Below are 12,725 nucleotides of genomic sequence, written 5' to 3' on the forward strand. Positions count from 1 at the left end.
CACAGACTTCCTAAAGCGTACTGTACTGTCTTTGAGTCAGTCACAGACTTCCTAAAGCATACTGTACTGTCTTTGAGTCAGTCACAGACTTCCTAAAGCATACTGTACTGTCTTTGAGTCAGTCAGACTTCCTAAAGCATACTGTACTGTCTTTGAGTCAGTCACAGACTTCCTAAAGCATACTGTACTGTCTTTGAGTCAGTCACAGACTTCCTAAAGCATACTGTACTGTCTTTGAGTCAGTCACAGACTTCCTAAAGCATACTGTACTGTCTTTGAGTCAGTCACAGACTTCCTAAAGCATACTGTACTGTCTTTGAGTCAGTCACAGACTTCCTAAAGCATACTGTACTGTCTTTGAGTCAGTCATGTGCAGCGGTTCTACGTGATCTAAATAACTCAACTTGATCCCGCTGTTCTGATTGGATAGAGTGAAGTTGTATTTCTCTGTCGATTTGGGTTCTTCATTTCATCCGATCCCTTTTCCTCGCATGTTTTCGGTCTGAGGGTTTAGATTGCTGCAGTTATAATATATCACATGGCGGGGCCGTTTGCTATCAACCTATCAATATGCATAATATCTAACGACCCGACTAAGGGTAGGGGAATGAATATGAAACGCTGATCCACATTCTGACTGAGTGACAGCAAACTTGGCTGCCCGCTGCTCCTAATCTACAGTTTCTTTGTTGTTAAAGAGAGTTACTTAGCGAATATATATTTAGGCATATTAAAACACTTCACCCCCCCCCGATCACGAGTATAATCCGATTTACTACCAACTGTCGATTTACGGATACGATTACAACACCCGTAGGAAACATCCTCATCCTCATGTAGAAGTAACCAATAAGCATACTATATTGTGTTTCTAATAAATTACGATCTAAAATGATCTGATTACATGACCCCCCTCCCACAAAAGAAATCGCAATTTAACTGAATTATTTAGATTGAAATGATAGATGGATATCTTCCTTGCGTGTGTTTTTCTTGGTACGATAAGGCACAGTGCGAGGTGCTTTATATCTTATAAGTCAATGTGTTTCAGCTGTCTAAAACTCATCATAACATAAAAAACAGTAGCTTTTAAAAAATAGCATTAATAATGTCTGTTACCACCAAATACAGTCCTAAAATACAGCGGGATGTGTGTCTACTAAAATGTAACAAAAAGTATTCTAAGACATTCTGAAGTAAAATTATAACCAACAAAAAGTATAATAAATACTAATGAATATTAGGTTATAATAAATATACAGTATAGTCATTTTGAAAATATAGGCTATCAAAAACTCCACCGTGATAAAATAAACTTTGACAAATCAAAAAATGTAAATAATTTATTAATCTATCCGTTTCTGGCTCCAGTGTCACTAGCTTTTCAGACAAGATATTTCACAATACAATTCAACATTATTTTCGAGAGACCATATTAGGCCGATTCATCCAGTCGTGGGTGAGACGAACAGAGAGTCTCTTTAGATTGTCGCAGCAGAACAGATGAGCAGTCAGTGTCTTCAGAGCGCTACATGACATCCATGACCGTTTTATGTCATCGTTAGGACACCAGTAACTTATCAACGATGGCTGTAAATAACTGATGATGAAAACAATGACAACTTTAAAAATATAGAGAGCGAACGAAGTTCAACTGAGGACATTAATTGAGAGATATTATATTTTTTGCAGTTGCCTTAAAAAAAATGTAAGTGTACATTTTTAATATACTCAAATGCTTACAGTAATTTCAGAAATAATTAATTTGAAGTTTATACATAGAAAATTATATTAGAAGCGCTTAAATGTTTCCAAATAATTTTCTAATGTCTATCTAAATATCGAACCGTCATCACTTCATTATAAAAAATTGACTTTATTGGTGGATAGAACATAAAATATTCCTAGAAACCAAAATAGCTTAAAATACACTATTAGATTAACATGTTGAATAGGCTGCAAGTCAAGAGTTAAAATATTTCAAAGGACTTATTTCTGTGTAATTATCCGGCAGTGTCACAATATTGCAATACCCACTGCAGTGTACTCAGCCCTACTATATGTACAATTTAATGGTCTAGGCTACTTATTTGGCCATTATTTTAGGGGAGAAACATAGGTTATCTATACACCATCTCATTTAACCATTCGATTGTTATGCCTTTACTAGTCTCGTTGAATTTGTCTTCAATATTTAGGGGTGATATTTTCACAATAGCCCAGTGAAATGCAGCGATGGTAGACAGCCAAACATCATACCCGTGACCCGCGGTCTGGTTCCAGCGCTTCACATGAGAACACTCCCGACGCAAACGAGTTTTCGGGTAGCCTGCCATTGTTATGTCGCAAACATAATGACAATTCATCTTTGAAACGGGGCTTTTTTACACTGTCAGCAAAATTCTGGATAAATCATTAAGAAGTCTACAGGGGGTAACACTCACCGAATGGCTGACAGCCATCTCCAAAAGTGACGTTTTTTACGCACGTTCTCTCTTCATAATTAATCATGTTCCAGGCTAGTTGTGGCCTCTAAAGCTATGATACAAATGATAAAAGTGAGTGGAAATTGATCGATTTAACACACAATTCCACTTGCTCGTCTTTAGCCACTGTTGCAATCGAGAAAGTGAGGGTAGGATACAAAGCAGCGGCAGGCCTAATACAGTTGTAAAATGACCATTCTATTTGAATTTGGGGGAAAAGACACACTGAACATGACTTCTGATTTTAACAGCCTGCTTTCACTTCAGACATTTTCCTAACGGACAGATTAGAATTATAAATGGGAAATGTGATAGGAAGTAGGCTGAGCGGCTTATTAAATGTGATTCCTTGTAGGAGTCCACGACAAGGTCCCAAATGGCACCCTATACCCAATATAGTGCACTAATTTTGACCAGGACCCATATGGCTATGGGCTCTCGTGTATCCCCCTGTCTGCAGAACTGAAACTGAACACGGAAGACAGTGCAGTTCACTATACGAGTCTAACCAAGGCCCAAAGGAAAGGGTTTTATTATGCTAATGACTTCTTCTTCTTCCTCCTTTTACAGACTCTGACAGAGACGCCATCAGATGCTTGGCCGGCCCTTTATAGGAGGCTTGGTGATCATTAGTGTTGCAATAATTCCTCATTTCTCATTTCTCTGACGTGATGGATACACATTATAATATTATGAGAATAACTATTTATTTCACGTCTTCTCATTCCTTCTACCTGACGTGTTTGGAGGTGCTCAGTCTACACAGCCAAGAAGAAAACCAAAACAAGTTCTCTCTTTTCAACAGAGAAGTTCCACATTGTTTAAAAAACATTCAGTGATGTTTGTTTTGGGGCAGAGGCAGAGAGCCAGCTTGGGAGAAAGGGAATAGGATGGTTAGTATTTGGAGAGAGGGGATAGGATGGTTAGTATTTGGAGAGAGGGGATAGGATGGTTAGTATTTGGAGAGAGGGGATAGGATGGTTAGTATTTGGAGAGTGGGGATAGGATGGTTAGTATTTGGAGAGAGGGGATAGGATGGTTAGTATTTGGAGAGAGGGGATAGGATGGTTAGTATTTGGAGAGAGGGGATAGGATGGTTAGTATTTGGAGAGAGGGGATAGGATGGTTAGTATTTGGAGAGAGGGGATAGGATGGTTAGTATTTGGAGAGAGGGGATAGGATGGTTAGTATTTGGAGAGAGGGAATAGGATGGTTAGTATTTGGAGAGAGGGGATAGGATGGTTAGTATTTGGAGAGAGGGGATAGGATGGTTAGTATTTGGAGAGAGGGGATAGGATGGTTAGTATTTGGAGAGAGGGGATAGGATGGTTAGTATTTGGAGAGAGGGGATAGGATGGTTAGTATTTGGAGAGAGGGGATAGGATGGTTAGTATTTGGAGAGAGGGGATAGGATGGTTAGTATTTGGAGAGAGGGGATAGGATGGTTAGTATTTGGAGAGAGGGGATAGGATGGTTAGTATTTGGAGAGAGGGGATAGGATGGTTAGTATTTGGAGAGAGGGGATAGGATGGTTAGTATTTGGAGAGAGGGAATAGGATGGTTAGCATTTGGAGAGAGGGGATAGGATGGTTAGTATTTGGAGAGAGGGGATAGGATGGTTAGTATTTGGAGAGAGGGGATAGGATGGTTAGTATTTGGAGAGAGGGGATAGGATGGTTAGTATTTGGAGAGAGGGATTAGGATGGTTAGTATTTGGAGAGAGGGGATAGGATGGTTAGTATTTGGAGAGAGGGGATAGGATGGTTAGTATTTGGAGAGAGGGTATAGGATGGTTAGTATTTGGAGAGAGGGGATAGGATGGTTAGTATTTGGAGAGAAGGGATAGGATGGTTAGTATTTGGAGAGAGGGGATAGGATGGTTAGTATTTGGAGAATGAACAGCCCAATAGCCTCTGGCCTGAGCCTGGCCCTGTGTTTGGGCCTTGGTTTGGGCCTGGGTCTGGGCCTGGGTTTGGACTCTGGCCTGGGTTTGGGCCTTGGTTCTGGCCTTGGTGGGCCTGGGTTTGGGCCTGGTGGGCCTGGGTTTGGGCCTTGGTGGGCCTGGGTTTGGGCCTGGTGGGCCTGGGTTTGGGCCTTGGTGGGCCTGGGTTTGGACCTGGGTTTGGACCATGCCCTGGGTTTGGATTAAGAGTGTAGCTCTGTGTAGCCACAAGGCAAACGTGGGGCAGCTAACACAGGCCTTTGTTCTTAGCCAATCAGAGGCAGCTGTGTAAGCCCAGCTCGACAGGGTGGGATAGTGGGGGTCATCTTTACGGATGCTGCTGTAGGGCTCAAGCCCATCCTGCTGCTGGAGCCTGAGGGCCCGGGCACAGGGGGCATGATCCCACAACAGCCACCCAGACACAGGCTAGAATGGCCTTCCTGCCCCCCAACATGGTCTCCAATGTTTAGTCTTGGATTAATCTGGCCCTCTCTCTATGTCATTGTTATCTAATACACGTAAATATACATGCACACGTGGACACTCTTCTGGTCGCAGGATGAACTGAGTAACTGGAGTTGGCCTTTGTGTGTTTGTTGGTTATCTTAGTCAAAGGCCGGGCCATCCTCTACATGTCCCCACACCCTCCTCTACACCCTCCTCTACACCCTCCTCTACACCCTCCTCTACATATCCTCACACCCTCCTCTACATATCCTCACACCCTCCTCTACATATCCCCACACCCTCCTCTACATATCCCTACACCCTCCTCTACATATCCTCACACCCTCCTCTACATATCCTCACACCCTCCTCTACATATCCTCACACCCTCCTCTACATATTCCTACACCCTCCTCTACATATCCTCACACCATCTACATATCCTCACACCCTCTACATATCCTCACACCCTCTACATATCCCTACACCCTCCTCTACATATCCCTACACCCTCCTCTACATATCCTCACACCCTCCTCTACATATCCTCACACCCTCCTCTACATATCCCCACACCCTCCTCTACATATCCTCACACCCTCCTCTACATATCCTCACACCCTCCTCTACATATCCCCACACCCTCCTCTACATATCCCCACACCCTCCTCTACATATCCTCACACCCTCCTCTACATATCCCTACACCCTCCTCTACATATCCCTACACCCTCCTCTACATATCCCTACACCCTCCTCTACATATCCCTACACCCTCCTCTACATATCCCACACCCTCCTCTACATATCCCTCACACCCTCCTCTACATATCCTCACACCCTCCTCTACATATCCCTACACCCTCCTCTACATATCCTCACACCCTCCTCTACATATCCTCACACCCTCCTCTACATATCCTCACACCCTCCTCTACATATTCCTCACCCCATCTACATATCCTCACACCATCTACATATCCTCACACCCTCTACATATCCTCACCCCTCTACATATCCCTACACCCTCCTCTACATATCCCTCACACCCTCCTCTACATATCCTCACACCCTCCTCTACATATCCTCACACCCTCCTCTACATATCCCCACACCCTCCTCTACATATCCTCACACCCTCCTCTACATATCCTCACACCCTCCTCTACATATCCCTACACCCTCCTCTACATATCCTCACACCCTCCTCTACATATCCTCACACCCTCCTCTACATATCCCACACCCTCCTCTACATATCCCCACACCCTCCTCTACATATCCCCACACCCTCCTCTACATATCCCACACCCTCCTCTACATATCCCTACACCCTCCTCTACATATCCCTACACCCTCCTCTACATATCCTCACACCCTCCTCTACATATCCCTACACCCTCCTCTACATATCCTCACACCCTCCTCTACATATCCTCACACCCTCCTCTACATATCCTCACACCCTCCTCTACATATCCTCACACCCTCCTCTACATATCCCTACACCCTCCTCTACATATCCTCACACCCTCCTCTACATATCCCTACACCCTCCTCTACATATCCTCACACCCTCCTCTACATATCCCTACACCCTCCTCTACATATCCCTACACCCTCCTCTACATATTCCTACACCCTCCTCTACATATCCTCACACCCTCCTCTACATATCCTCACACCCTCCTCTACATATCCCTACACCCTCCTCTACATATCCTCACACCCTCCTCTACATATCCCTACACCCTCCTCTACATATCCTCACACCCTCCTCTACATATCCTCACACCCTCCTCTACATATCCTCACACCCTCCTCTACATATCCTCACACCCTCCTCTACATATCCTCACACCCTCCTCTACATATCCTCACACCCTCCTCTACATATCCTCACACCCTCCTCTACATATCCTCACACCCTCCTCTACATATCCTCACACCCTCCTCTCCATATCCCCACACCGCTCTGAGATAGCAGGGTTACAGGAAATTGCATCCCACTGTAATGAAAAGCCACATCTCAGAACTCAGCTGGGGAGGAAAAGAGAGCAAAACGAATCAGCCTAAGTGACTTCACCAGAGAAGAGAACATGTTGTGAGAAGTCTGCTTTTTCCAGAGAAGAGAAAGACCTTGGGGTACTGAAGTGGTTGAATACAGAATAAACTGTTTAGAATGACGATGCACATTGTAGAATATAAAGCAGCTGCAAATGGGAAAGTTGTGATGCCCACTCCACTCCATGCATTTGAAGACCTTTCAACAAACACGTCAACCTAACCTCTATGCTGTGACAGCTTAAAAACATCAGTATTTCATGGAATGTGGCCGATGCTCGAGGAGGAGTAAAATAATCCACTGTTTTTATCCTTTCTTTTGTGTTTCAGTTTGAAAATAGAGGACTCCGTCAGTATCGTTTGCCAGACTCCGTCAGTATCGTTTGCTAGACTCCGTCAGTATCGTTTGCCAGACTCTGTCAGTATCGTTTGCCAGACTCCGTCAGTATCGTTTGCCAGACTCCGTCAGTATCGTTTGCCAGACTCCGTCAGTATCGCTTGCCAGACTCTGTTAGTATAGCATGCCAGACTCTGTTAGTATAGCATGCCAGACTCCGTTAGTGTAGCTTGCCAGACTCCGTCAGTATCATTTGCCAGACTCTGTTAGTATCGCTTGCCAGACTCTGATAGTATCACTTGTCAGACTCTGATAGTATCGCTTGCCAGACTCTGTTAGTATCGCTTGCCAGACTCTGTTAGTATAGCTTGCCAGACTCTGATAGTATCGCTTGCCAGACTCCGTTAGTATCGCTTGCCAGACTCCGTGCCAGACTCTGATAGTATCGCTTGCCAGACTCCATTAGTATCGCTTGCCAGACTCCGCTAGTATCGTTTGCCAGACTCCGTTAGTATCGCTTGCCAGACTCCGATAGTATCGCTTGCCAGACTCCGATAGTATCGCTTGCCATACTCCGATAGTATCGTTTGCCAGACTCCGTTAGTATCGCTTGCCAGACTCTGATAGTATTGCTTGCCAGACTCTGATAGTATTGCTTGCCAGACTCCGTTAGTATCGCTTGCCAGACTCCGATAGTATCGTTTGCCAGACTCCGTTAGTATCGCTTCCCATACTCATGACGCTCCACCACAGCATCTTTGGGAAGTGACTGGTTGAAACATATAGTTGCACTGAGCTGTGGCTCTATTCCCAGTAAGGAGAGTATACTGCATCTTTAATCCTAGCTCTGTGACTCTATTCTCAGTAAGGGGAGTATACTGCATCTTTAATCCTAGCTCTGTGACTCTATTCTCAGTAAGGGGAGTATACTGCATCTTTAATCCTAGCTCTGTGACTCTATTCTCAGTAAGGGGAGTATACTGCATCTTTAATCCTAGCTCTGTGACTCTATTCTCAGTAAGGGGAGTATACTGCATCTTTAATCCTAGCTCTGTGACTCTATTCTCAGTAAGGGGAGTATACTGTATCTTTAATCCTAGCTCTGTGACTCTATTCCCAGTAAGGAGAGTATACTGCATCTTTAATCCTAGCTCTGTGACTCTGACTCTATTCTCCAGTAAGGGGAGTATACTGCATCTTTAATCCTAGCTCTGTGACTCTATTCTCCAGTAAGGGGAGTATACTGCATCTTTAATCCTAGCTCTGTGACTCTATTCTCAGTAAGGGGAGTATACTGCATCTTTAATCCTAGCTCTGTGACTCTATTCTCCAGTAAGGGGAGTATACTGCATCTTTAATCCTAGCTCTGTGACTCTATTCTCCAGTAAGGGGAGTATACTGCATCTTTAATCCTAGCTCTGTGACTCTATTCTCCAGTAAGGGGTGTATACTGCATCTGAAATCATAGCTCTGCTTTTTAGCTTGGCTGATAGGGGGGGATGTAACAGGTGAGTGAGAAGGAAATGGCAAGCTGCATTGGGACTTTGAGGCGTACACACACACACACACACACACACACACACACACACACACACACACACACACACACACACACACACACACACACACACACACACACACACACACACACACACACACACACACACACACACACACACACACACACACACACACACACACACACACACACACACACACACACACACACACACACACACACACACACACACACACACACACACACACACACAAGAGACTCCATCCTCGCCAAGACCCAGAAAATCAGATTTATGTCCCTTGTAACTATTTTCATTTTTCTGGATAATGTGTGTGTTGTTTGTTTTTTATTGCTAGATATTACTGCACTGTTGGAAACGCTGATCCTGATAACATCTGCAAATTTGTGTACGTGACCAATAAACTTTTATTTTATTCGATAACATCTGCAAATCCGTGTTCGTGACCAATAAACTTTTATTTGATTTTGAGAGAGAGAGAGAGAGGGAGAGAGACAGAAAGAGAGAGACAGAGACAGAGAGACAGAGAGAGAGAGAGAGAGAGAGAGAGAGAGAGAGAGAGAGAGAGAGAGAGAGAGAGAGAGAGAGAGAGAGAGAGAGAGAGAGACACACACACACAGAGAAAGAGACACAGAGAGAGACACAGAGAGAGGCACACATAGAGAAACAGTGAGAGACACAGAGACACAGAGAGAGAGACACAGAGAGAGAGAATCAGAGACACAGAGAGAGAAACAGTGAGAGACACAGAGAGAGAGAATCAGAGACACAGAGAGAGACACAGAGACACAGAGAGAGAGACACACAGAGAGAGAGAGAGAGAGAGAGAGAGAGAGAGACACACATAGAGAGAGAGAGAGAGAGAGAGAGACAGAGAGAGAGAGACAGAGACACAGAGACGCAGAGAGAGAAAGCGAGAGACACACAGAGAGACACAGAGAGAGAGAGACACACACAGAGAGAGAGAGAGAGAGAGAGAGAGAGAGACACAGAATCAGCTACAATGGATGGTGATACCTGTGACCATCTCCTTTCTGGGATGGAGACGTCGCCAACACAACTCATATTCATGCCCTCAGTGCCTCTTCTAGTTTGTCAAGCTGAGGCTACAGAGAACAGTGTGACTGGGTAACTGAACACGACGTGGCATTGGAGGAAGAGATAGCGTGATTGTAATGAAAATAACAGAGATCGGTTTTCAGGGCCAGATGTATTATGTTGTCTCCGTCAGTGTAGCTTATCACAGTATAGTGTAGTATAATTTAAAATAAGCAAAAAAAGAAACGTCCCTTTTTCAGGACCCTTTCTTTCAAAGATAATTCATACAAATCCAAATAACTTCACAGATCTTCATTGTAAAGGGTTTAAACACTGTTTCCCATGCCTGTTCGATGAACCATAAACAATTAATGAACATGCACCTGTGGAACGGTCGTTAAGACACTAACAGCTTACAGACGGTAGGCAATTAAGGTCACAGTTATGAAAACTTAGGACACTAAAGAGGCCTTTCTACTGACTCTGAATATCACCAAAAGAAAGATGTTCAGGGTCCCTGCTCATCTGCGTGAATGTGCCTTAGGCATGCTGCAGGGAGGCATGAGAACTGCAGATGTGTCCATTAAATTGCAATGTCCGTACTGTGAGATGCCTAAGACAGAGCTACAGGGAGACAGGATGGACAGCTGATCGTCCTCGCAGTGGCAGACCACGTGTAAACAACACCTGCACAGGATCGGTACATCCGAACATCACACCTGTGGGACAGGTACAGGATGGCAACAACAACTGCTCGAGTTACACCAGGAACGCACAATATCTCTATCAGTGCTGAGACTGTCCACAATAGACTGAGGACTTGTAGTCCTGTTGTAAGGCAGGTCCTCACCAGACATCACCGACAACAACATCGCATATGGGCACAAACCCACCGTCGCTGGACCAGACAGGACTGGCAAAAAGTGCTCTTCACAGAAGAGCTGCGATTTTGTCTCACCAGGGGTGATGGTCAGATTCTCGTTTACCCTCAAAGGAATGAGCGTTACACCGAGGCCTGTACTCTGGAGCGGGATCGATTTGGAGGTGGAGGGTCCGTTATGGTCTGGGGCGATGTGTCACAGCATGATTTTTACTGAGCAGGGAAGACATCATCCTCCCTCATGTGGTACCCTTCCTGCAGGCTCATCCTGACATGACCCTCCAACATGACAATGCCCCCAGCCATACTGCTCATTCTGTGAGTGATTTCCTGCAAGACAGGAATGTCAGTGTTCTGCCATGGCCAGCAAAGAACCCGGATCTCAATCCCATTGAGCACACCTGGGACCTGTTGGATCGGAGGGTGGGGACTAGGGCCATTCCCCCCAGAAATGTCCAGGAACTTGCAGGTGCCTTGGCGGAAGAGTGGGGTAGGTACCATCTCACAGCAAGAACTGGAAAACCTGGTGCAGTCCATGAGGAGGAGATGCACTGCAGTACTTAATGCAGCTGGTGGCCACATAGATACCAGATACTGACTGTTACTTTTGTTACTGACCGCCCCCTTTGTTCAGGGATACATTATTCCATTTCTGTTGTGCACATGTCTGTGGAAGTTGTTAAGTTTATGTCTCAGTTGTTGATTCTTGTTATGTTCATACATGTTAAGTTTGCTGAAAATAAACGCAGTTGACAGTGAGAGGACGTTTCTTTTTTTGCTGAGTTTAGTATAGTACAGTACAGTTTACCCATAGCTTATCACAGCAAAGTACAGTATAGTTTACCCATAGCTTATCATTATATTATAGTGTAGATTACTCATAGCTTATAACAGCATATAATAGGATAGCCAAGCTTACCCACCTACAGTTACCAGGCCTCTCACTGTTGGCTCTACTTATCTTGCGATTGAGACAAGAACAACCTTTGGTAACCCGACTACAGACTAATCAGACACACAGACTATGAGGAGGCAGTTGATATTCTGTGCGTATACAATTTCACGTACTGTATCCTTTCACTTACATTGGACTGCAATGATCTGATGCTCTTTTAAAAACAAACAATAACACAAATGTTGTTGTTGATTGATTAATACTGTTGCTTTCTTTCACTGTTTCCCCAGTCTTCACTTGTCCCCGTGACCATCACTTCTCCTAAGACGAGCTCAGCATAAGAGTGGTAGACTCAACACATATTTAGTTGTGTGAGTGAGTTGCTACCCCAAGGAGAGTTCCCTGGCTGTGAACTCTCCTTGGCCAGCCACCCCCCCAGACCGCCACTCACCCTGACCTCACCCAGCCCACCCCCCCTTCCCCTTGAGTCTCAGGCCCAGTCTCCCCTATCTAGCCCAGCCCTGGGGGGGTTGTTCACCCCAGCCTCCCCTCTCCCCCTATCTCCCTCCAGACTCTCTTCCCCCTCTGCTTTCAAAAGCTCTCTGTGTCACCAGACTGATTAAAACAAACAGCGGTCTTATTTTGGTATCTAATTGAATAGTACTCCTTTTCTTTACGCCAGCTCTGGAGTACGCAGAGTATTAGGTATCCACGGAATCCAAAAACCTCCCTAACCCCCCCCGACAACCCTTCTAACCTTTCCCTCCATGACTGATCTTAGATTTCAAACACTGGAGGACATCACATATGGTAGGCAAAGAGTAAAATACAGACTTATTAAAATTCCTTTTTAGCCTCCATGTGTAAACAGGATATGTGATATACAGAGGAGGCTGGTGGGAGGAGCATTCGGAGGACCGGCTCATTATAATGGCTGGAATGGAATAGATGGAACCGAAGTCAAACGTGTGGTTTCAAATCAAATCAACATTTATTTGTCACATGCGCCGAATACAACAGGTATAGGTAGAACTTACAGTGAAATGCTCACTTACAAGCCCTAAAGCAACAATGCAGTTTTAAGAAAAATAACTGTTG

The sequence above is a fragment of the Oncorhynchus gorbuscha genome, linkage group LG03 (genome assembly GCF_021184085.1).
Source record: "Oncorhynchus gorbuscha isolate QuinsamMale2020 ecotype Even-year linkage group LG03, OgorEven_v1.0, whole genome shotgun sequence".
NCBI lineage: Eukaryota > Metazoa > Chordata > Actinopteri > Salmoniformes > Salmonidae > Oncorhynchus > Oncorhynchus gorbuscha.